Source organism: Phalacrocorax carbo, chromosome 10, assembly GCF_963921805.1.
Source record: "Phalacrocorax carbo chromosome 10, bPhaCar2.1, whole genome shotgun sequence".
Classification (NCBI taxonomy): domain Eukaryota; kingdom Metazoa; phylum Chordata; class Aves; order Suliformes; family Phalacrocoracidae; genus Phalacrocorax; species Phalacrocorax carbo.
In genome coordinates, this window is record NC_087522.1 from 2,305,921 (window position 1) to 2,330,143 (window position 24,223).

General features: G+C 54.1%; 1 long non-coding RNA gene across 3 annotated transcripts in view; it reads right to left on the reverse strand.

Moving 5' to 3' along the window:
- Positions 1–4,433: 4,433 nt before the first annotated feature.
- Positions 4,434–24,223, reverse strand: part of LOC135315152 (uncharacterized) — a 29,963-nt gene continuing 10,173 nt past the window's right edge. The window contains exons 1-5 of one of the 3 annotated variants that reach the window (XR_010374588.1): positions 18,319–21,100; positions 18,111–18,209; positions 15,956–16,184; positions 9,271–14,458; positions 4,434–8,747 (exon numbers count right to left, since the gene is read on the reverse strand). This is a non-coding gene — a long non-coding RNA (uncharacterized LOC135315152). Of the gene's footprint in view, positions 8,748–9,270; positions 14,459–15,955; positions 16,185–17,890; positions 18,210–18,318; positions 21,101–24,223 lie in introns of those variants that run through there. The other 2 variants (XR_010374587.1, XR_010374589.1) reach the window with 2 other exon arrangements.

Sequence of the window (24,223 nt, forward strand, 5' to 3'; positions counted from 1 at the left end):
AGCCGGTCCTTCTGGCTGCTGATCGCCCCTGCATAGGAAAACCAGGGGTACCACAGCTCCGGCACACACTGGGAAGGTGGGATGTCTTACAATAAGAAGGAAGCACTTTTCTTTTTACTACCTGGTTGTTCCTGGTGTTTTGCATTTAATAGGCACATCACATCTTAAAAAGAAGTGGGGACCAGCTGCTGCTCTCTGGAAATCATTACTGGAGTCTCTGTGGGTATGCGTACCTCTGCATCCACGGGGCTCTGCACTTCAAAACTGCCTCGTGCAGACGCTCAGTTACTCTGAAACCATCCCATACTTATGGAAAGAGACCAAGAGTTGTGGAGGCAGGCTCTGTCCGCTGATCCTAACACCTGGGCCATCAGGATGGCAGCCCGGCATGGTGTAGTTTCGCCGACATCAATAAGCTGTGGCTGCTGTTCGCCCTATTGTTGCAGTGCTGGACCCAAAGGCCCTGTGTACCCCGTGCACCCCATCCGTCATCAGCCTGGGCCCAGCCACACAACGTCACGGCTGGAAGACCCCAAGGAAATGCAATCCCTACACGGGGAGGTGTGGGAGCCGCAGGAGTCCGCTGGTCCCTTCTGGGAGCAGGACGTGCAGGGTCACAGCAAAAGTCCCAAGAAATTCAAACCCTGGGGATTATGGAGGGGTCTGTATGTTGTTTTGCCAATATACCCTAAGTTTTTCTTTCTCTGGCTAATTCTAATCGCAGGCACGCTCAGATAAGCCTCAAGACATTGCACTGAAAGAAACAGCCAGTCAAAGCACACGTGTGGCCTTATCTTCTCTATGCATTCATTTGAATAAATCTGTTCCAAAGGTACTTTACATAAACACGTTGAAGGACAAACCCTGGCTCACCTCTAGGGAGTTTGTGTTATCAACAAAGTCTATAGGAGGCTTTTAACTGGCTCACAAGGGCACCGGCGTTGCCCTTAGGAAAAGGCACTGAAAGCTGAAACCCCGGGATGCTATTCCACTCGCACTCGACCAAACCATCCCTCCTCCTGTGCTCAGTTTTCCTATTCATAAAACTTGAGTAATTAATACTGAGTAGCTGCTGAGGGATTTTACAAATCTCGATGAAAAATCTGCTATTTACTGAGATGGGGAAGTTTAACTTGGAGAATATCATATGAAAGCCTCACTCACTCTGAGTGCAAAGCTTTAAGAACAGTTTTATCAAACTGAAACTAAATGGCTTGTGGCAATGAGGAAGTTATCTTCAGGAAAACCCACCAAATTGAAGTTATGCCTAGGTTATTAGCTGGAGCAGATGTATTGTTGTTTTAGTGTGGAGCTGTGTATGAACAAAGACCAAGACTCAACCACGTACCCATATATCAGTAAGAACAAATATCTTTGCTAAGGAACTCATTATGGAATTTTGGAAGGAAAACCATTTTGAGGAAAACCATCCCAAAAATGCACTTCTAATTTTTTTTTTTATTCATTCAAAATAAGGTTCCGATTTTTACCAACAACAATAATGTTAAAAACGATCTGGATTAGCTCGAAAGCTATTTCACTTTCACTCCATTTCTTTTGCCCCTCCACAGGGAAATCTTCAGTGCACAGTTTCCAAATGTTAATGAACAACAGCCCTTTCTCTGTACCTTTTAGGGCCTGATTCACCATGATCATCCATAAATATTACTTTAAAAACTTTCCTGAGGAACTCCCGGGGGCCGTGAGAGCAGCCGATGTCAGGAAATGTCAGATATTTCTCCCTCTCCTCCTTGAGATGCTGGTAGCGTGGTTGGAAAAGAACAGATGCGTTAAATGCTCGGAGATTTACAGCACCCCCCACACACGGGAACCATAAAACGACAATTTGTTCAATTTCAAAAGCAGACCTCTGCCCGTTGCAGGACCTTTCATCACTGTTTATAAAGCTGGGCTTAAAAAGCCCCGGATCTTTTATGATAGAATGGACACAAAGTTCATTTTTCAACCGTTGCCATGCCTAAAAAATGGAGATGTGTGCAGCCGAAGGGGGAAGGAGGCAGCCCCTCGCTGGCCAGATCCTGCCCTGGGCTTGCTCCTGTCTCTCTTTGGCACAGAGGTATCCCGGAGCGGGCAGGTTTAAGGTAACGAGGCCAGGAGGGCTTGGAAACCCTGGTTTAGCAGACAGAATGCCACACAAGGGCTGCTCCCGGACTCTCTCTGTGAACCCCAGGTGACCACCGGTGGACCTCGTACCTGTTCCCGACCTCCAGCAGGCACTGGGAGGATACAAATCCACTCATGACCAATAATTTGGTGTCGCAACATAACAACGTCAGTCCGGTCTATCAAAAGCTGGCCTTGATGAAGGCATTCACACAAATACCTGAAGACCAGAATTACTGTGTTGCCTCTTGTTCTTGACCTAGTTCCCCCATCACCTCTGCATCTGAGATCAGCCTTCAGGTAGCCAGGGTGCAACACCTCTTTCAAGAGCCTGAGCACAGACCAGATTTGGGCATTTGACTCAGATGGGTTCTTCACCCCCACAGGGCCCACAGGTCTTTAGTTTGGGCCTCAGAGTCAACGTGGCCCCAAACCGAAGCACTGGATCACCCCACCTCCCTCCCACAGACCTGTCATCTCCGCAGTCTTGATTCTGCTCCAAATGCTGGGCTGGTTCCTCCTCTGGTGTCCCAGCCCTGGAAACCAAGTGAGGAGTGAAGCAACGTTACCCACATAGCAGTTGAATAAGAGCAGAGTTCTGCATTTATTGCTTAAGTAGTTTGAAGTGATTGTAATGCAGCCAGATTTATTTCTTATATACAGTGGTGGACTTATTAAACTTCCACAGGAGCTCTTTAAGCTGTCATTTGGGATTTAATTGCTGAGTATAACTACCTGCTTCTAAAAGGCTGCCGTGGAACAGCCCTCCTTCCATGCACCATCTTCTTCTGCGCAGAAGGAGAAGATCCCCCCAAAGCGCAAAGGGTTAAAGCTTCGGCCTGCCTAGTCCAGTCCACCCCCTCTTCCCCCAGTTTGCAAATAGTAGAAAGGAAAGGATTAGAGAGGAGAGATTTATGGACTAGCCCATCACAGAGCCTCAGTTCGCACTTTGATGATGGGGGAACAGCCCCGCTCTAACAAAGGGGCTGTAAAGCATGCCCACCAGTAAACTATCTATTGGGGGGAGCCAAATCCCTCCTTGGATTATTAAGGGCTCTGCGAGTCCTTGGAAAGAAAGGCTGCACCTTTTTTATTGCCGCATTATTAATAAAGAGCTGGTGAAATACTTACTGCTGCTCCGTAAATCTTCCAAGGGCAGGAGTAGGTTGCACAGACGGTTGGGCTGGAAGGAAACGGAGGGGCCGTGGGGCTTGACCTACATCCCCCATCCCGACCGCGGCAAGTGTCTCTGAAGCGGGGACGTGGCAGGAGCCCAGCTCTGCTCCCAGCGCGCCGCGGTGGGCGCGTGCCTGCGGGGAGAGGGGGTCCGTGCCCTGAAGTCCCCCGAGATGCCCTCTGTGTGCTCCATCCCCGAGGCGCTGCAGCAGAAGCTGTGCTGGGAGAGGTCTCCAGCCTCGGGTCACAGCTGGGCTGGGTGGGATGGCCCCACATCGCTGCTCCCACCAGCCCAGGGGTCTTTGAATCTCTCCCCAGGGCTGCCCCCAACAGGGGCTGTGGGGATGGATCCTGGAGGTGCAGAGGCGCCTTGCCAAGCTCCCACAAGGAACCAGTACTGTAATTCATAGCTACAACTTTCATCTAACCCCGTGCAACTCTTCTTTGAAAACCTTCAGATGTAGAAACTCCTTAGGTTCACTATAGCTCATCCAACAAGGCCTGAATGACCTTTTAAAACATTTTTTCACTCTTCCATAAATATTTTGTTTTAGCAGGGGAGGGAGGAATTAATGGGAAACCAGAAGTACTACATTTACAGTGAGAGATGGCAAAAAAAAATGTAAATAAATCTGCTGGCGCTGCCCAGCCAACAAGCAGCTGGTGCTGAACACGAGCTCAGACCAAACTATCATCCATCAGGTCTGGGTTTGCAGGGGAGGCTGAGGGGAGGGAGTAGCTCGCGCTCTTGCATAGATGCTTTGCTCACGTCACGAGCCTGTTCCAGGCCAAACACCCAGGACCCCTGTCCCATGCAGTGAAATGCGTTTGCTGTCCCAGGCATACGTCCTGTTCTGAAACAGCCATGAAACCCCTTCTCGCTCGAAGGCAACCGCAATAGCAGAGGGAGGACATCGCCCAGCCCCTTGCCTTGTCCCGGGCTCAGCCTCCCCCACGTTACTACCTGTTTGGAACAAGCATCACCCAAAAAGCCCGGAGTGCTGAGACCTAAAGTGTTGGCTGCGCTTTAGAAAAAGCAAAAATAAACAAACCCTCAAGACTATCAACAAAATCCAACCCACAACAACAACAAAAAAGTTTCCTTCCTAATTTCAGCTTCTGGTCATAAAATTTTACTTTCATGTAACAGCATGAAATCTGCACAACTGGAGCAGGGGTTTTTAATAAAAGGCAGAGTTGATGTAATATCCGAGCCAAGGTGTTTTTATAAGCCAGAAGAAGAGAGACAGAAACACAGAAGGAAAATAATTTTCTTGAATTTCTTCCAGAAAGGAATTTTATTTAGATTTCCTTTAACCATGCTGAAATTCTCCTTCCTCCTCTTGCCTGGGTTTCCCCCCTTAAAAGCTGTCCCCCTTAGCCTGTGCATTAATGCCAGCAAATCCAAGCCACGCATTTCTTTTTGCATCTCAGCCCGAATGCATTTAAAAAGTTTGCGCGCTGAGGAACAGAGTCATTTGCAGTGTGCATTGGGCTCCACCTTGCACCAAAGCCCAAACCACCGTGGACCCCGGCCTCGGAGGAGGGTGCCAAGTGTCGTGCAGCCAGGGTAACGCTCCTCTTCCAGCACCCGCGAGGGTGGAGGGAAAGCGCTTCCCCGTGTCCCAAACTGTGAGGTTTGAGAAGAGAATAACGTCTGCTAAAGGGCCAGAAACAGCTCTCAGCTCAGTGAAAAATGACTTCCAAATGCCCCCTGCTCTGGGGATTTTATAAGGGAAGATGGATCTTTCTATCTGTTTTCCTTTCTTCTTCATTTTTCAACTCTTGACCTACACTGTGAACAGAAACCTCCCGGGTGTGAGCCTTCGGCAGAGGAAATGCTTCCTCCAGTTCATTTGTCTTCGGTGGTCTGCGCAGCTGAAGAGAGGCATGTGGCCGAAGAGGTGCTGTTCCCAGTCGTGCCCATCCTGCCTCCTCCGCCCCGGGTGCCGGAGGGTTGGACGTGCGGCTCCGTTAGCAGGGACGGTACCGGCCGTCCCTCACCTGGCCCTTCGCGACGAGGAAAGCAAGAATGAGCGGAGCCTTGGCCCCGCTTTTGGGGAGACACATGGCACAAGGCAGAGAGAGGCTGATCTAATTAAACAAATCAGAGGTTTTGGTATTTACCTGGGCATGAAGGACCAGATCTTAGAGCTGGGAAGGGTATTTTTGGGCACTGCCTCCCAGACACCATGGGTCCCAGGAACGCTGCTCTGGTTTAACTCACGCAGCCACCCTGGTTCAAAGCATCCCTCCTCTCACGTCAGAGCATGTCATGAGTCACAAATTTCAGACATAGATTTCAAATGCCTTAAACCCCGTGATTCCCAACTCAAGGTTCAAGGGCAACATATTGCCACAAGATGTTCTTGCTTCCAGCATCACTCGCGGTTGTTGGAAACCACCACGGCGATAGGCCCGACAGGGAGAGGATTATGTGGTTTGCAGCACCCTGTTTGGAGGATAATCCAAGCTGGATGATTGGGAACCGGTGCCTAAACATTTCTGAATGAAGAAATTTCTGCTTAACACATTTTTTTATAATTAGGGTGGAAATAACTAAAATGGGAGGATCTGTATCATTCAGACCTGTGGGAGGTTCTTCGTTGCATCTTAGACAGCCCAAAACACACATTGCCCTGGATGTTGTCCGCCTCCAGCACAGAGCAAGGCCGGAGTGGGAAGGAAGGGGAAGGAGGAGTGAGAAGGGGCATGCCCAGGTCGCTCCCGCCAGCCTTTCCCCCTCTCTTGCTTCGACCGTGGGGCCCTTATTTTCTTACTGTTTTTCAGAGTGTCTCAAGCATGATCACAGATGGGGACCTCTCCCCCGTGTCCGGCAGAGCCATTCCGTGCAGGCAGCCCAGGCGTTTCACCTGGGGAATGGGAAGCAATTGGTCTCCAGGAAGGCGATTCATCAGCAGCTGGTGACCTGCGGAGCTGAATCCCCGGCGGCACTTGTTCCTGGGCCACGCCGCGGAGCTAACGGCGTAAGCAGCGGGAGGCACCGGTGTGAGCAGCACAGCCACCGGCAGCAAGATGGGTGATAGCTCGGGGCAGGGCTCGTCGGTGCACATACAGCATGACTTCCCAGCTGGATGTGGAGAGGAAGAGGCTGGGGGCAGCAGTTCCCATCCTCACCCCAAATTACCTTCACGGGAAGATGGAGGGGAGACTGGACCACATCCTTCAAGTCTGGCACTGGGCCCAGCAGCTCTTGTCCCACCTCAACTGGAAGATAAGCAGAAATGGCCTTGCAAGGTTTTCTTCTTTATGACGGTTGCTGAGAGGTTGCATGAGGTGGGGGCTTAGCTGAGCCCACAAAAACGGGCTCTCCACAGCCAGGAAAAGGAGGCTTCAGATGCACATTTAGGGAGGGAGCGAGGCAGAATCTGAAGACCCCGTTAGACTTCAGTGCCACGGCTTGTCTTGGACTTTGCTGTCCATTTAAGAAGATTTTTAGTCCCAAGTTTACAAGTTAGGCCTGTCTCCTTAGAAAAATAAAATTCAAGACAAGAATTTTTATAGGACAATTTGTTGCTCTCCATGAAGGCTTGAGAAAGCCAAACTGCATGGCCTGCAGGGCTGCAGCTCTGGTGTGGAAATGGATACAGCAGCGTCCTGCCTGCCCTCTCCGTCTTTCAGCAAGAAGTTTCCCTTTGGTTTACAGCAGCCCATGCTCCAGGGGAAAAAACAACAACTGCCGCTGTTATTCTTTATGAAGGCAGCAAGAGGGCTGAATAAAAGAGGCTGCATCCAAAGCACAATATGAGATGAAAAAGACATCCAAGCTCCATGGCGCTAGATAAAACAAAAGCACACACAAAAAGAATCAAATGCTGAAATATGTATTTCTTGTGGGTATGAATAGAACTGTCTATGTTTGCCTTGGAGACAGGGGGAAAGAGGCCAAACGGTTTAATCTCAGCAGGTATTGCTTTTCAGCACAGAGACATCGAGCAATTTAAAGACCTCCTGCCAGGCCATTTCAGCAGTCGCACAGCCCTGCTTTCTCAGAGCTGCTTGCCACTGGCCCGTGGAAAGGTCACCTCCACTCTGCAGCCCACGGACAGGTAGGTGCTCGCACGGCTCCTGCCCTGGCACCGATGTTAGCAAGAAGAAAAGCCCAACAAATTCAAGGTCGCAAATCAGCCACCTCCACGAGCTTTATGCAGCCTCTGCCCGGCTCCCGCCAGCCTGGCTCCCGTCACTGGGCCATGCTGGACCAGCTGGTGTGTCCTCGCTTCTCTGAACTCGGGGACTGGAGGGCAGGCAAGTGGGATTCGTTCTGGTGGGCTGTAAAGCACCAGAGCTGGAGAGCGAATAGCCGTTATCACTGGAGCACGCTGATATCTCTAGAGTCCCGTAAGGACACGCAGGCAGCAAGATCCACAGGTTTATGTCTTCATAAAGCCACAGAACAAACACAAGAAAGAGCTGGGTTTTCACTGATGATAAAAGTTGATGTGGACATAATGAAACAGATGAAATGCTCCTATTTTAAAAAAAAAAAAACCAAACCAGGTTTTTTTCCAAAGTGATTTCCACGCTTGGACATCCAGTGATGCTGCTGCCGTCCTGTTTTCTACCTCCAAACGACCTCACCCACTGCCGTCCTGGGGCTGTCCGTGACCACGGTTCCCTTCGCGTCTCTGGTGTCGCCCCGGTTCTCGGCGCGCCCACAAGCGTGTGCCGCGCACCGGGCACCAGCAGGTGCTCAGGCAGTTTGCAGGCAGGTGCACGCCACGCCGGCGCGGCCGTGGAGTCCTGCGGTGCCTCTCGGCTGCTCTCAGGGCAGGAGGGACCCACCTGGCACGGCGCGATGCGCGGGTCTGGAGGAGCAGCGCCGGGTCCCAGAGGCGATGAGCGAGCGCTGCCGGTCGTTCAAAGAGGTGAAGGCAGAAGGTCTCCAGGTGTGAGGGTGGGGGAGCAGGTGCCCTGCAAATGTTTTCCACATATTTGCGTGGAAACTGTGATGAGCTTCATCTGAGAAGAGCCCTGCAGATGCCGAGTGCACCCAGCCGCTCGCCGGCAGGTTGGGCACGGCAGTAATTCTGATAGGCTGCGCCCTCGCAGAAAGCGCATGCCTGGATCAGTTCACCATCGTTTGCACCTGCTTCCCTCACCCTGGACCATGTTACCATCTCCCCTGTCCCTGAGCAGCTCATCCATGTGCAAAAATTCGGTGCCTGACAGTGACGGAGAGCAGAAGCAGTTGATGAATGACATTAATCATGGGAGGAGGTGGGAGATGTTTCCTAGCTAATTGGTTCCTCCTGAGCGAGGCTAGACCTGCTCCAGCATCTCCTCTCTGATGGTTGGGGCCAGCCTGTTACTCAGCCTTGTTGCTGTTCATCTCTGTTGAGAAGCCAGGTGGTCTGAGCAGCACCTCCGTCCTCCCTGGGCATGTTGCCTCCAGTACCACCCACCGGTTCCCTCGTGCTCTGAGGCTGAAAATACGCTTTTAATAACGTGTCCATAAATCATTCTGTCCGTAGCAGCTGACACAAGCGGTGGTGCTGGGAATAGACCCAAACTTCCCAGGTGCAGGAAAGCCTACGCAGTGACCCCCAGTGCTGATGCCACGAATGGTGGCCCCCATCAGCCCATAGCATGAAGGAGACCCAAGGGAGTAGTCACCACTGGGTTCAACCCACCCTCCAGGGAAGAAAGGGTGCGATTCGGGGCCCTAAACCGTGGTACCCGGTGCCATGTGAGATGCTCTGGGGTTTCATGGCAAACTGTGGGGCTGTCAGGATCTACAGGACACCTGAGCCTGCTGGAAGAGCATCTGGAGGCCAGCTGGGGCCCCGCAGGGCACCTAAATGGCACCACGCACCTACCTTCAGGCACCCAAAAGGTGCCCGATGTCTTGATATGGGACCTGGGTCTTGGCCGTAGCATCAGCTATTAATACCACAAAAGGTTCACCCTGCAGTGAATCTACCTGTGCATCCTCAGCCATCAACAGACCTGTGCTCACACGTGTCCGGGAAGGGTCAGCGCTGTCATCGTCCCTCTTCTGCAGCCGAGGAACTGGAGTGCACAGAGATGAAGTAACCCAGCCACGTTCCTGGGGGTCTGGGCTGCCTGCAGTCTGCCACAGAGCACTGCACCGACGGCGCCTGCACCTTGGACATGTCTTCTCTCCGTTTGCAAGGCCGCGGGACAATCGTGCTTTCTCAGCGCCGCTCGTCTCAGCAGCAGCGAGAGCCGTAGCGGAGACGCTGGTTAGCAGAGATGGCACGTGCTACCTGCAGCGGCAGCAGAAATCCCTTAAGGCTGCCTAAAAAGAAATGTCACGTCAAAACAACCACATCAACATGCCTTTTTTTTTCCAGCCCTCCCTAGATTTTTGTCACGGATTCCCCCCATGGCGTCACGCTGGCCTCTGACAGATACAGGATGTGTCTCGTGACAGATTGGTTGTTTTAAAGGTATCCTGTTCTCCAGCTCTAATAATTTGGGAAGCTCATTTGCAGCCTTGAAAGCCATTAGCCAGCAATTCTCTGAGCCTGCACAGAGTTTGCAGCCTGTCAGGCTCCCCCGTCCCCCGGCATCCATCACTCTCACACTTCACTCCTGCACCGACACTGAAATACCAAGCGAGATGCTGCAGCAGTGCAGAGCCAGTACCCCCGGCTGTGGGTCAGGGTGATTCCCCAGCAAATAAACTGGTTGGGATGACTTTTTTTCCTGATCTCACGATGGATGATTTCAGACTTTGAGCATGGGTTGGGTTCAGGGCAAGGGCTGCTATGAAGAGCAACGCCCCATCGCTGCTGCCCAGACTCTCCCATTCACCCTGTTCTTTCCATCGCTTCCTCGCACCCAGCAGCGACGAGATTATCTAGCAAGAAAACTAAAAAAAAAAAATTTAAAAATCGCAGAAAAGACATATACCCATGCCACAGCTTTGGAGCACAAGGCCCGTTTGCTGCCCGTACAGACAGTTGAAGGGAAGAAATCATTCCCAGATCCAAGGCTTTGACTCTTCCCAGCCTGTTTCTTTGTCTCTGGCATCCAGAGGAGTGACGGGAAAAGCAGCTGGCCAGGCGCGGGGTCTTCGCAGCAGGGCTTCGTCTGATATCAAGGCAACAAGAGGGGTTTTTCACCTGATGCTGGAAACAATGCCATCCATAGAAGCCCACATTGTTACCTTGACATTTGGAAGCAATTACCTGCATGTTATGTAAAACTTTTATTAAACGACTGGAGAAATTCAGTAATGTGTTAATCATTGCTTGAATGACATCTGCTTAATACCAGAGATTTTTGAACTGCAGGAGAAGGGTTCAGCAGTTCAGAATGATTACCAAAACATATTGCTCCTTTTTTCGTTCTCTTACGTGTTAATTTTTCAGATTTATTATCTTAGGCTCCTGCGTCTAGTATTTTCACTACATGTCAACATCTGTTATATCTCTGCATTTCGCAGCTCTTTAGTCTTTGCCCCATGAAGCCTTAGGCACTCGGAAGAGAGACGCAGCCAGCTCTAACCCAGGGCTTATGCAATTTTCCAAACTAATCCAAAGGACAATTACCGGGGAAATTTGGCTTGTGGAAGCATTTCTGGCATCAAAAAGGGGATCGGTAGATGGACTCAAACCTAAAGAAACCAGGCAGGTCGAGAGACAAACTTGGCTGTCAGGACAAGACTCGGAAAGTCTGGGGCGCTGCGAGTCTGCTGCTCTTTGAGAAACACGTGGTGGGTGGAAACGTGTCACGGAAAGATGCTCGGTTCGTTCCCACTCCTTTCATTTGCTCACGCAGACCTGGAGTCGCTGCGTTCACAGGGCAAGCCGTAAAATCCTCTGGGGATGCTCATCCCCTTCGAAATGCAGAGCGAGGAAAGGAGGGATGTTCTGTGTAAGCCGAGGGGCTCCGGTAGCGCGTGTGGGGCGGACACATCCACGGCGCTCTGGGGCCTGGCCGGGACGTTGGCCTCCAGGCTGGGCACAAGCCCCGGCACTGGGGCAGAGCTGGGGGACTGGGCACTGCCCATAATAAACTCACAGTCTGTTAGGGCTCGGATTCATCCTGCTTTCTCTTTTTATTTGGGAAGGGGGAAGGGTGAGCCTTACAAACACAGTGCCAACATTTCTCTGCTGGTAAAATCTTTGCCCTCGTCCCCCCCACTCCTGTCTCCCCTGGGACTGCTTTTGCTGGCAGACACGTGAGAGAGTCCCTGTCGAAGCAGAGGTTTGTGGCGACGGGGCGGGCAGGAGCCCCGCTGCCCACCGCCTTGCAAAGGCAGCTCTTACCCCGTGGGAAACCAGCCGCCAGCGCCTCCCCGGGGCATCTCCGCCAGGGGCAAGCCGGGCTCCCGTCATCTCCTGCGGGATCCTCCTGAGCAGCCTCAGCCTGGGGCTGGAGGGAAGAAACATCCTCGGAGCGCCGGGATTCCTCCCAGCTGCGTGGGCAGACGTTCCCGCACTCTCCCAGCGATGGAGGGTCCCGTACGGGTGCTCCCTTTGCTGGGCGAAAGCCGGTGGCCCCGAGAGGCAGCGAATTGATGTCCCCACACCCCGGGGAGCAGCACCCCGAGCAGCCGGATGGGTGCACAGACAGGCAGCTGCCCGACAGCCAGCAAAACCTCTCCTAAAGCCATTGGGAGAAACACAGAGCGTCTCTCTGGGCTTGTATTGGGCTTAAATTGTGCGCTGGCCCTGCACGACGCATTTCATCCTGTACGTATTAAATACCTGGACAGGATAAGCCGGAGCAGCTCCGTGCGGGACAGCCAAGCACGGGCGGGTGCTGCAGGATGGGTTCGGGAGCGGCGCGATGCAAAGTGCAGCCCCCCCTCTCGGGGCATCGGTCGATGGAGCCGTGATAGGGAAAGTTCACCCTTACATGACTTAATAGAAAAATCTTTTTTGCAGGTAATTTCCATGCACTGCTCTGGATCATGTTCCAGAAGAAACTCACATTATATACGAGCCAAACGCTTTCTACTCCCAACCGTCAGCCACGTTTCTAATTTATGCTTTTTTTATTATTTTGTTCCCTCACCCGTGATCTGCCCCCCCCCCAATAAAAAATTACAGCTTCCATTTATCATTTTTTCTGAGGGTTGCTATAAATCCAGCTGTGCCCCGTCTCTCCTGCTTAACGTAACGCAAACTTTCTGTCCGCCTCCCTTTGTAGGTTGTGTTATTTCTGTAACTTTACACATCTCCTTTCCGCATCCTCTTTTGGGGAGGGAAACGAATGAAAAATAAAATAACCCCCAAATCTTCAAAGGCCATCTCCAAACCCACAGAATGGCTGGTATTACAGGCAAATAAAACTTGTGGTTTTTAAAAGGGGAACTTCCTGGTTTTTTGGTGTTTTTTTTTTGTTTGTTTTTCTTTTGTATAAAATGCTTTCAGTAATTAGCAGCAGCTTGGGAAGGCAGGCAGCGACACTTGCTGCCCTCGGAGCCCGCCGGACCAGGGGTCACTTCAGGGGGGCTCCTGCCCGTTTTGCAGATTTAAGTTGCGGAGGGTTTGCGTTGGATTTTGGGAAGCCCACGGAGAAACCAGCATCCGCTGCTCTGCTTCCCGTCGCTGCAGCGCCGTGAGCCTGAAAGCACTTATTCCTTCTTAAACTCCCGCCTGGAGTAATTAAAAAAAAAATCATAAAAATGTGGGAATGGCTCTATTTCCCCCAGGCTTGGGGTCCGGTATCCGTCCTCTGACAGTGGCCAGCGTGCTTCAGAGGGAAGCGGAGACGACCCCCTGCCTGGGGCCGTTCTGGGATGAGCTTCTCCATGGGGAGCTTCTGCCTCCCCTCGAACAGAGCCTGGCTCAAGTTTATGCTGAGAGTTGGCCAGGAACCGTTCCCGCTCTCCGAAAACTGCTGATGGAAACAAAAGATTGTCCTGCTTGTTGCGATTTGCTGCGTTTTGTCAAAAAAATCCTTTTTCTCCATCTCGGAGCACAACTTTCAAAAGTTTTTCCATGAACAGGAGAAAAAAAGTCAAATACAGATTGGTCGTTACCCGGCTCGGGAGTTTTTAGGCCTGGTTTCGAAGAAGAAAACAAGGACTTTTTGCAGAAGTTCATGGCAAGCTTCTTCCAAGCCTGAGCACAAGGAGGGAAGAAGATTAAAGCTGACGTGAAAATGTAACCAATGGGCAAGAATTTTTGGGAGACTCTACTTTGGGCTTTGTTTTTAAATCCCGCACTTAAAGATGCTGCTCTTTACTTCGCCGTGATTTTAAAGCGCTAAGCTCTGGCAGTAGTTCTCCTACTGCACAAATGTGTGACCTTGGATGACACCGATCTGCCAAAAAAGGAGGAAAAAAAAGGTGTTGCTGATATTTATTTATTTTATGTTCCGATTCCTCATTCATCATCAGGTAAATTTGCTCTTGGCAGCACCGGCAACTTCCTCCAACGCAGCCAAGGTGACCACTAAAATTAGCATCAAATCCCAATAACGCTTTACATCATGTACACGTTATTTTTCACTGGACATAAATTGTGAGGTGTTTCACTTTTGTTTTGAATCCCCATGGCATCAGGTCATTACTCCGGGCATCGGTCCATGCTGGGGACGGAACCAGCCGATGCAACTGACTCCAAATGTGGAAGTTAAATTTTTTGTTTCGCTGGAGAAATTTTCTTAGTCCTTGCCAAGATGAATTACTAAAGCGTCTGAAGAAACAGCACTGACCGAGACCTCAGACAGTAAAACACAATTTTCATCCTCTCTCATAAATTTTTTGCTTAATGAAAAGTCCTCGAGGAGCACATTTCTCTGTCAGAGCCAAGGAAAATAAGCGTGTGCGTGGTTAAACAGCGCCGATAACCATGAAAGCTAACAACCCTGCCCGCGTCCTGGTGTTACTGAACATCTGCATCTACATCCCTCCTGGAGACCTCCCCACCTCCGACATCCCCAGGTAGGACGGCAGAGGGATGCTCTGGCAAAGGGAGTTACTTTTTGCACCATGCTCGTGCCACGCGGGGAGCGTTCAGCCCCCACTTCAGGCGGCGTTAACGGAGAGCCAGGCACAGAATGCGGATGTCCTCAGCACAATGTGATGTCGTTTGGCTGAGGTTATGGTGAAAGCCCCACAGCAGCAGGATGGCGCAGACTGGGGTGGCTGTGGGTGCCTGGTGGTCCTGGACAGACGGCCACGTCCCTTCTCATCCCCAGGCAAGACTTTGAGCTAGAGAAGTGAAGCAAGGCAGGTAGTGCTGCTGGGAGGTGTAACTAATTAAATGCTCATAAAGTAAGAATCATAAACCATAGAATCACTAAGGTTGGAAAAAACCTCTAGGATCATCAAGTCCAACCCCCAACCCAACATCCCCAGGCCCCCTAAACCATGGCCCCAAGTGCCACGTCTGCAGGTTTTTTGAACCCCCCCAGGGACGGTGACTCCCCCACCTCTCTGGGCAGCCTGTGCCAAGGCCTGACCGCTCTGGCACTAAAGACATTTTCCCTCACACCCAACCTAAACCTCCCCTGACGCAGCCTGAGGCCGTTCCCTCTCGCCCTGTCACTGGTGACATGGGAGCAGAGACCGACCCCCCCCTCACTCCAGCCCCTCTCAGGCAGCTGCAGAGAGCGAGAAGGGCTCCCCTCAGCCCCCCCTTCTCCAGGCTAAACCCCCCCAGCCCCCCCAGCCGCCCCCCAGCACACTTGTGCTCCAGACCCTGCCCCAGCTCCGTTGACCTGGTTGATGAACTTCATCAAAAAGTTGATGATTGCCCTAGTTGATGAAGCTGTAGCATCATCCAGGGATTCTCACAGTCACTGGGCCAGTGTCCTAGTAACTGTGAGTTTGGAGAGGCCGAGGGTGAGGGCAGGTAATGGGGGACCCCATAGTGCCCGAGCCTGAAGAAGGGGGGGTTCATGACTTGCTCCGTGTCTGTGCAGGCTGTGGTACACCACAGACCTCATCTGCCTCGTCCTCCTTGTGCTCCGAGGAAGCTGGAGGTACAAGAGTGGGGACGAACCTCATCAGGAATGGGAAGATGGAAATGCCCTGCAGGGGCGGCCAGCAGGGATAACACCCGAGACTGGCATTCCCCGACATCTCCAGGAATCACCCAGAAAAACGTATGATCCCCATCCTTCCTGAGACATGGTGGGACTGCTGGGGAAGGCCAGAGACCTTGGGGTGTCGTGCCAGGGAAATGAAGTCCCAGACAGGGTAGGATCACTATCTACAAACACTGATGAACAGGAAAAAGCCGGCTGAACTCCAGCGTTGGCATGGGAAGAGAGTGGGAAAACACTGCCCACGAATATACTTAGGCTGGAAAATAGAAGAGGGTTTCGAATCATCCACAGAGAGGCCTCCTGAGAGAGCTGGAAAGAGCAGAAAACTTAATGGAATTTAAAACGTGCCTTGATTGATTTGTGAAGAGGCTCATGGCAAAGGTCTGACGCGAGGAGCCGGGGAGTCCCATCTGGTCCCACCGCCCGTGCTCCCCTGTCCCTCTCGTGTGCCGGCGGGCAGCCCTCCTCTCCATCCACCCCATGGGCAGGATGGGCTCTTCCCACCTCTTCACATCAGCTTCAGAGCAGCCAAATGGATGTTCCTCCGCCTGCAAACCCATCCCTGGCCACCTCTCCTTGTCCTGCTGCCCTGAAACCAGCCTGGCAGGGGCAGCTCCGGGTGCCCGCCGTGGTCTCGGGCATCACTGAAGGTCCTTACCTGCGTGAGGGCTGGTGGGACCCAGTACCCCGCGGGGAGAGGCGAGGAGCCAGGCGCCGTGTCATTGCTGGTGGGGCTGGATGCTGCCATCTGAAGAAGGCATCTCCCACCCGTCCAGAGCCGCCTGATCTCTGTGTGGGCTGAGCCTGGGCTCCGCTAGTATCACCGTGTGGCATTTTTAGTCCTTTGCCGATGATGTCCCTGCCCATGGAGACCACCTTCCCTCTCCCTGAAAGGCAAAGGAAGGACAGGAGGGGAGGATGGGGGCAGGAGGGGAGGACGGGGGGCAGGAGGGGAGGATGGGGGGCAGGAGGGGAGGATGGGGGACAGGAAGGGAGGATGGGGCAGGAAGGGAGGATGGGGACAGGAGGGGAGGATAGAGGGCAGGAGGGGAGGATGGGGACAGGAGGGGAGGATGGGGGACAGGAGGGGAGGATGGGGCAGGAGGGGAGGATGGGGGGCAGGAGGGGAGGATGGGGACAGGAGGGGAGGATGGGGCAGGAGGGGAGGATGGGGGGCAGGAGGGGAGGATGGGGACAGGAGGGGAGGATGGGGGACAGGAGGGGAGGATGGGGACAGGAGGGGAGGATGGGGCAGGAGGGGAGGATGGGGGGCAGGAGGGGAGGATAGAGGGCAGGAGGGGAGGATAGGGGACAGGAGGGGAGGATGGGGCAGGAAGGGAGGATGGGGGGCAGGAGGGGAGGATGGGGCAGGAAGGGAGGATGGGGGACAGGAAGGGAGGATGGGGGACAGGAGGGGAGGATGGGGGGCAGGAAGGGAGGATGGGGCAGGAGGGGAGGATGGGGACAGGAGGGGAGGATGGGGCAGGAGGGTAGGATGGGGCAGGAGGGGAGGATGGGGACAGGAGGGGAGGATGGGGCAGGAGGGGAGGATGGGGACAGGAGGGGAGGATGGGGCAGGAAGGGAGGATGGGGCAGGAGGGTAGGATGGGGCAGGAGGGGAGGATGGGGACAGGAGGGGAGGATGGGGCAGGAGGGGAGGATGGGGACAGGAGGGGAGGATGGGGCAGGAGGGAAGGATGGGGGACAGGAAGGGAGGATGGGGGACAGGAAGGGAGGATGGGGGGCAGGAAGGGAGGATGGGGCAGGAGGGGAGGATGGGGACAGGAGGGGAGGATGGGGCAGGAGGGTAGGATGGGGCAGGAGGGGAGGATGGGGACAGGAGGGGAGGATGGGGGGCAGGAAGGGAGGATGGGGCAGGAGGGTAGGATGGGGCAGGAGGGGAGGATGGGGACAGGAGGGGAGGATGGGGCAGGAAGGGAGGATGGGGCAGGAGGGTAGGATGGGGCAGGAGGGGAGGATGGGGACAGGAGGGGAGGATGGGGGACAGGAGGGGAGGATGGGGCAGGAGGGGAGGATGGGGGACAGTAGCACCAAAGTGTCAGAAGCAACTGGAGGAGCCATGTCAGCGGCAGGAACGCCCATGGTACCAGGCTTGCCTGTGGTGCCAGGCTGCTCTGCAACACCCTGCCTGCACCCCAGGGCAGCCCCGTGTGAAAGCATTCCAAGAAACAGCCCTGAGCACCCAGAGCAGCCCCAAAACGTGAGAGCCCATCACCAGGGCTACGGGTCCCCAGTGGGTGTCTTTAACCGGGGAGAAACCCGGTGCCGGCTGCGGCGGGGTCAGGATTGCACCCAGCAGCGGGAGGGAGAAATAAAAAACTCAGTGTGATGCTGAGGATACATTTTTAAAAAAAAAAAAAAAAAAAAAAGCCCAGACAGCAGGCGAGGGCGCTGCCAGCCGGGGCGTGTGGGCAGGGGTCTGCCACGCACATGGCCCTGCCCGTTAAGCTGCCGATTTCATGGTGCTAAGGGGGGCTGGGGTGGGGGCCGGGCCGCGCTAGAGGGCACTGCAGCCTGCAGATCGCACCGGGGGGGGACATGGAGTATTTTTAAAGATGCTGTGATAGCCCACCTCTGCATCGCGCCCTGTGCTGGAGGAGCAACTGGGCCGCTGTTTTAAAAGAAAATATAGATTGCGTCTGCTAAGGCTGCGGAGAGATGCCGTGTGAGAACTGCTGGGTGCAATGTTCACATATTGCAATACTTCTTTTCATGGTTCAACCCCGAAACGCTCAGCCTTGCGCCGGGTCCAAACGTAGCCAGGGAATTTCCTGGGCTGGAGATGGTCAGACCTTTGGAGGGTGCAGCAGAGCTGTGTGTCTTCCTCCGCGTTTCTCCTTTCCAAGTGGGGTTTGGGTTGGGATTTTGCATCAGAGCGACAAGCAGCAGCCCTAGGAAGGCAGCGCAGGGGCTGCTTGCAGAAAGCTTGTGAGCTTGTGTGCTCACAGGCAAAAATCCGCTTGTTAAAGAAACTAAATGAGCAAAAAAAGCAAGCCCTACCCCTGCAATGCATCTTTCCCCAGGGCCGGGTGCGGAGGCTGTTTCAGTGAGCGCCGTGGTACGGCAGGAGCAGCCGGGACTGGACGGGAGCAGCTCCGATTTCCACGGATGAAGCGGTGGGGGATGCGGAGACAGAACACAAATTGCCCGGCTGGAGTTGGGCCAGGACCCGAGGGCTCGCGCTCCTGGCTCCGGCTGCAAGTGCCACAAGACTCCTAACCACGAGGTGGTCAGGATTTGGGTTTTACATCATACCTATTTGTAGAGGAAAAGATTAAAGGCCTTGCGGACTCTTACGAAATCCCTGGTAGCAGCAGCTCTGGTGACGGGAGTCAAATCAATTCCAGACTGAGACCTTCCATTAGTGGGGACCATTTAGGGAAAAAAAGGGAGAATATTTCATTTGCCTCCCTGAAACGGTGATTCCTGAGTTCCCAGCGCCACCGGTGAGGGCTGGAGAGGGGTCTGTGGGCTGAGGCATGTTTCTAAGCCGCCTCGCTCATGCTTTCACACCTATCCTCAGTAGCGGCCATAAAGGCCAAAGGGACAGAAAAAAATCCCAATTTGCATCATGTAGGCATCCTGCCTCACCTGAGCTGCACTTCCAGAGCCTGGGGCCGCCGGGAATAGCTACAGCTCAGGCTGGTCCGACTCCGGGGTGTCCCTGGAGAGCTGGCAGTGCAGGAGGGGACCTGCTCCCACAGGGACCCAGTGGTGAGACCGCTGGTGTCGGGAGACTGCACCCCCCGTCAGCTGAAGCCAAACCCAGACGCCTCAGTGTTTGTCCTGATTAAATGACCTGGCAGGAAATAAGTTTCCCAACCATGGCGAGATGCCTTCAGAAGATGCTTTTTTCGAAGGGGGGGCTGATTTTAGCAGGAAGGCCGAAGGGGCACAGGCAGAAGAAGGTGTGAAGTCTCCTTGGAAGCATCACGCTTCCGTTGCTGGTTTGAGATCCAGCGAAATCAGGAGAAGCAGCTTTTTGGGGAGGGGACCACCAAAGGCATTAACTCCTCATGCCCCTGGCAGCCCGGTGCACCTCTCCATCCCCAGTGAGCAGATATTATCTACTAGAGATTTATTTCCAGTCCTCTTTTCAAGACATGATGTCAGGATTGTAATAACCTGACTAAGGCAAACCCTGGATGGAATTACTATTGTGTTTATCAATTTCCTTTTCTTTTCTTGTCTCGTTTAATCATGGAACGGCGTGATGGAAAAGTCCTGTTAGACCAACCTGCCTCCCAGCCAAGGCGGGCCTGATCCCTACATCCACCGTCTTCTGTTTCAACCGGTCTATTTTTAAAAAAATCCCTAGTGACAATACTTCTTGAATCACAGGAGCGAGAAATGGAAAAGACCTATTAGATCATGCAGTCTGTCTCCTGGCCAGTGCAGGCTGTTCCCTGCAGCCCAGTTTTTAGTGGTTCAGCTTCCACCTTTCGTTCCCTTGGGAGATTATCCTGCTGGCTAACAGAGCTCACTCTCAGGTTTGCTTGATGTCATGCTGGAAAGCAAAAATATCCGGCACTGGCCTCAGCTGACTGAAAGCGCTTTAAGTCTGGTCTGCGGGATGGGGACAGGACGAGTGATGGGGCACGGCCCTGCTGGGACCCCTGCGGCGCGCCCCCGGGCAGGGGTACATGGGACCCGCGCTGCCGCCGCAGGCGCTGCTGCACCACGAGTCCGGGCATCGCTCGCCTCGGCCGCTGGGAAGGGACTGGTCCTGCTCCAAACCCCTCGTGTTTCCCTGTGCTGATGCCACGCTATGGGCTTACAAACAAGACAGACCAACCTCAGACAGGCTAATTAGCTCTGCAGCATCACTGTTAATTGGTTTTTAGGTAGAAATGGCACCCATCTGCCTGCAAATATCCCCACAGCCTGCTGCCTCCTGCATGCCCGCGCGGCGCACACCTGCAAAACCTCATGCAGAATCCCCCCAACCTGCTGTGCTCCCCCCCGGCATGATCTCTTGGCACCGTGGGGGGAGCTCGGATGGGTGCTGGGGGCTCAGATGGGTGCTGGGGGGCCCGTGACCTGCCAGCACAGCCAACGTGCCCAAGCCATGAGGTGCCCTTGATCCTTGCAGCACATGGTTTTCGGCTCTACCCCAGCCTTATCTGCCTCCAGTAATCAAAAATAATTGGTTGCTCCCCAGTGGACTGATCTAATAGCAGTACGAATAAAGTTATTTTGAACAGTTGTTCATGAGTTCATCTCCTGGAAAGCCTCAGCCCCAGCTGTTGCTGTGCTTTTGATTAAAAAAAAAAAAAAATAATATTAAACTCAAACTGGCGATTATCAGGGCTAAGCACGTCTCAGCCCTCCCTCCTCCCCGTGTCAGGTGCCCGGCCAGGCTATAAACCGCTCTTTGTGTGCGGCTCCCTCGCCCCTTTCTCTCTGAATTGGCACCAGCGCCGCTGCGATTTGGCAGCTCTCCGCAGCGCGCCGCAAGCGGGGTGCTGGCAGCGCCGGCGCGCCTCGCGGGTGCCCGGGGCCCGGCTGGCAGGCAGCGGCGGCAGCAGGGTCAGCATGCAAATGGTCACCGAGGCCTCTGGCCAACTCCGTTTGCTAATGGTCAAGCTATGGGGAGCTGTTGCGGGAGAAGCAAATTGAATTAGGCACAAGCGGGGAAAGGGAGGGTGGGAGTGGGGATGGGGAGAAACCACGAGGGTCTTTGACCACCCTCCTCGGCGGAGTGCGGAGGTCGAGGCGGCGAGGAGGGTGCCTGGGGACAGCGTGACCTGCAGCACACGCGGGCACAAGCCCGGTCCCGCACAAGCCCGGCCCCGCACAAGCCCAGGGTGACGGTGTCCTCTCCGGCAGAGCCGAGCCTCCGATGCTGCACCCATCCACCCGCCCGCAGGCAGCTCGTGGAGGCGCTGGGCAGCGGGGTTTTCCCTGCAACCACTGCCCCACCGCCCATCCCTCCAAAGCAACAACCACCGCTCGTGCTCCGCAGACAGGCTCTGAGCTGAAGGCTGACCACGGGGCAGGGACGTGCAGGCTCCCCGGGCAGGTTGTCCCGCACGGGGCACCCAGGGACCCTCATACGACGTATTCCCGGGGTCTGCGGGCAAGCACGGAGCCCAGCTCCTCCTCCCACCCAGCTCTACCATATGGTTTGCTGCTCCGTGGCTGCCTGCCACCGCAGACGGTGAATCAGCTTTGTCGCTCCAGCAGCACAACCTTTGCAGACTCAAGGCTTTGTTTTCAAAGCATCCCGGTCTCTGCCCTAATCCCCCAGAGAAGGCAGGAGAGCGCAGGACGGAAACGTCCCCTCTCCCCTCCGCAGCGGCGGCTGCGGGGCCCCGCCGGCGGGACGAGCCCGTAGCCAGGCGTGCGGCGAGAGCCAGGGCTCAGGCTCTGAAAAGTCAGCGCCGGAGCAGTTTGTCTCGCTCCTCTGCCTGCCAGAGCAGAGACGAGTTCAGCTCCCACCTCCTGCTCCGGGGTTTGGCCAGGACAACCTGTGCTTTGGCAGCAGTGGGTTTAGGATGGGTGGGAGACGGTGCCTTGACCCCTCCTAACACCCCTCTGCCCGGGACAGCTGGCAGGGCAGGGGGACCGCGATGCCGCAGCCTCCCCGTACCATCGACATCTGGGTGCACTCAGTCCAGTCCCAGCCCCTCTCTCCGGCACAAAATCCAGCTGGACACACATCCCGGCAGGTGGATGGACACCGATGCCGGCACGGCAGGGACGCGCGGCCTGGGAAGGGGGGTGGGGGGGGGTCACCCCCTTCCCACATCAGCGTTGACTTCGCTTGGCTCGAGCTGACTGCGAAAGCCCACGCTGAGACCCCTCTGGAAGGGATGGATCAGCAGCTGGGACATTTGGAGAAATTCTTGCTGAGGCAGAACAATTAGAGGGGGACTACGGACCAGACAGTCGGGATAATTAGAGAGAGGATATGGACAATAAAGAAGAGTTTCACACTTAACTTTCCTTGTCCAATCAATTAGGTAATAACAGAGTTATTCCATACATCCGCCTAAGGAGGCCCCTCCTCCTTCTGGATAAAGATAATTTTAAAAGCAGACTGATGAACTCACACCAATAATTGTCCCAAGTTTGGAAAAACTTGGGAGCAATGTAGTGAAAAAGGGAGAATCGGATCAAAAGGCTGAAAATAAAAAGCTTGATAGCACCAAACCCTGAATACGTTGGAGGCTGAACGTTGCCTATTGTCGTAAAGCTAAACTACACGGTTGCCCATAAGGAGACGTGCAGCTGGACTAACAGTCATCACTATACCTACCGAATTAAGATATTAATTCACAACGTCCGAGTCTCCTTCTCTAATTCTCTTCCATAATTCGAAAAGAAAGACTCTGTACCCAAAGCAGCGCAGGTTTCTAGAAGCGAATTTCACACAGCATCCCCACTCTCCTGGCTTTCTCACCACCGCTCTTATTTTCCTTTTCAGCATCATCATCTAAACATCTGGGTCGTGGTGGAGCTTAGAGCTGGAAGCGACACAATATAGTGAGAAAGGATGTTTTTGTGTTATTTCCAACCTTCCCAGAACAGAGAACTTCAGAAACCCCTTTACAAAGGCTGCTTTCTTCCTCTGCGCTACTTTGAAAAGATGGGTGAAATCCTCAGCTTGCTGCCTATACCAGGGTTGTACAAGACAGAGACGATCAAAAAGGAGGGGGAAGGGGGCGATGAAAAACACGGCCAAGTGGCTTTTTTTTGTGGTTTGTTTGTTTGTTTGTTTGTTTTAGCTTCTTTTGGTTAAAACTGCGGTTTTGGAGCAACTCCGGCCTCCTCGGTACTTGGGGAGGATGGAGGACCTGAATGATTTACTAAAGATCCCCACTGACATCTTAATTCTGTCGTCCCCGTCCCCCCCCAAACTAAAATGTCAGTTTCTTGCTGAAATATTGAATTGGAGCAAATTTTGGGGGTTTTTAAAGAAGCTTTGCCCCTCAGCACACCCTGGGCTCAGCTGGCCAGCAACATGGGTTGGAAAAACCAGTCCCTCCGAGCATCCCTCCCCACCAGCCAAAAGCCCTGGGCGGGCTCAGTGGGCGCCAAGGCTGGGTCAGGAACGGGGGCAAGGAGTTGTCCCGATTTCCCTCCTCCATCCAGAAAGGCTTGTGAAAGAGATTAAGGCTCATGACTAGGGTCTCCTCGAACTCTGTGCCCAAGGGTGAGGGCGATGGTCACCCCAGTCCCCTTTCTCCCACCCATTTGGGTGCTCCTGAGAGTGTTGCACCTGCGGGACAGACCCAACGCCGACACCAAAACTGATGAGGGTCCTGCTGCCCTCCTCTTGTCCCCTCCTGGGACGAGAGGTTATTCTGGCTCCATATGAGCTCAGTTTTGAGCCTGTTCGGGAGGGGGCTGCCAGATGGAGCAGGGCTGCCAAGCCCGATGCAATGCGGTTGTTTCGGGAGGTGGAGTCTGTCTGCGGAGCGCTGGCCTGCGAGATGCATTGGCCGGTGCTCAACTATGTCCCTGTGATCTTGACCGAAGGAAGCCCGACGTTTTACCCCCTTCCACAGATCCCCATGGCTAATCCCCAGCTGCCCCGGGAGCAGACCTCCATTTTCCAGCTAGCCTCCAATTTAGGAACTGGATCCTCTTTGCCTCCCCCCCATAGCCTGCTAGCAAACACTTGTGCAAAGCAGCTTGTCCCCACAGGGAAAACCCCTGGCCTGCTCTCTTCCCCCCATTTTTGCTCCTGCGTTGCACACAGGAGCCAGTGTGGAGCTGATCGGCAAAGCCCTGCTCTGCCTTCCTCCTCCCAGCGCTCACCCATCCTCACGGGGCTCCCTCAGTGCTCGGAGGCTGAGCTCCACGTGCCCCTGCCGCCTCGGGAGGGCTCCCAGCTGCACCTCCTCTGCTCTTCTTCCTACCTCGCTCGCTCTTTTGGGGTAAAATCCCCTGACAGGAG